The following is a 1,810-nucleotide window of genomic DNA, read 5'->3' as shown; positions in this document are numbered from 1 at the left end:
TTCATGCTTGCATCACAAAGTGAACGATTAAGTCATTAACTTGCTGCACTATATTGGTCATTTCAAATGAAAGGCCCTCTAGTGTTAGCTATCACAAGGACTGAACATAATTTTGCAGGTGGTATGAAGGTACCATTGAGACAGAACTGACCAATATGTGCATTGGCAGACCTCCCTCATTCTGCCTCTGCTCACTGACTGCTTCCCACACCGACGGTACATTCATCAGTGGACCCTGCTTCCATAGATTTAGGCTAGTTTTGGCCCACCCAATTATATGCAAGGCCCACCCATCAGTATCCCATACTCATGCTCCACGACTATTGCATTATGGTTATGTTATAGCATATTTTCCAGTGCAAGAAGACTTGTAACTGTATTTCAGCCAAATGGTTGTTACAACAAGTTATGCAAGAAAGCAAATCAATTTAACTGCGGATGCACATCAGCTTTAAAAGGGAACATGCAGGCCCAAAGGTAATTGAAAGTGACTGAGAGGTAGGTATGAGATGTCTGTGTCTGTACACTTAATTATTTCTGTGCTCCCAGAGTTTTACAAGAGTCTCTTTACCTGAACTGATCCCAATTAAACCTTCATGGTGGGCACAAGAATTATAGAAGCCTGACAGCATCTCACATCTGTTGACATCGTTCTCTACTGGTTTAGAAAGAGCGACCCACAAAGATGTCAAAAAGAGCCTAATAACAGAACAAGACTTTTGCAGTAAAACATAGATTATAACAATTGCCTCAATAGCCAACTGTCAAACCTGCACCAAACTCAAAATAATGTAGGCTTTGTCCCATAAGTTTAGCAACAACAACACAAATAAAAGCAATTTCCTTCAAAAGTATCACTTGCGGACCAGCTGTAGCCACTGAGATTAATGAGCGGGGGAGGAGTTATTATCAGGCGTGGTCATCCCTCCTGAACATAAATAATGATGTTGTTCCAACTCCATTATTGGAGGGACGTTAATGCTGTGGGTGTTCATAGGTCTATGCCAAATCACATATCACGTTATATCTACATCAACAAAAATACAACGATGTGTGTGATTAGATACATGTTATCCTAGAACTACAGCATTTGAATTTATTTGTTCAAATTCTACAGAAACATAATGACAAATGTCAACACAAGTAAATGCAAAGATTATGATATGACACGAGGAGCTGGAGCTGAAAGACTCATACTGCTTATCACCTCTGAGCTGCCTGTAAAAGCTATAAAACAGGTTAGAATTCTGGAAATGCTTCCATTAAGGCAATAACAGTTAACAGCCCTCCAAACGATGGGTACTGCATGGGACCCCGCAGACCCCGTCTCATAGTGGGGTTCCCATTCAGGGCTGTTGCAGACCAAGCATTAGCACTCACTGAAACACATTTAACAGTAGCATCCCTTGCTCTCTATATCCATGTTTTGTTGGCCATACTCACTTGGGCAGAGTAATTGCTTTGGACTGGAAATCAATAGCTGTGCGCATAGCGAGGCACAAGCTGCCATTTTCTAACCTCGCACCTTGCAGCTGTCTCCACAATCAAAGGTGAATTGGTTTCCACGGCAACCTCAATCCCACATCTTTCACGTAATAAAGCGATGAAAAGGGAAAGGGGAAGTTATGGAGTTGAAACAGAGCCACGTGCGAAGTAAGGACTATCAAATGCATCTGGTTGTGGAGAAGTACAAGCGAGCGAGGGCAATATTTAAAGTGTTTTGGGAGTTATATGGATTGTGGTTTCATTTGGGGATGTGACTATTTCAGGTCTATCGACGTCGGCTTCTCTAAGGCCTGACTTCCACCTA

Source organism: Gymnoscopelus microlampas (assembly GCF_963454915.1).
Source record: "Gymnoscopelus microlampas genome assembly, chromosome: 7".
In the NCBI taxonomy this organism is placed as follows: Eukaryota; Metazoa; Chordata; class Actinopteri; order Myctophiformes; family Myctophidae; genus Gymnoscopelus; species Gymnoscopelus microlampas.
The sequence above is the reverse complement of the archived record's forward strand: the minus strand, read 5'-3'. Positions refer to the sequence as shown.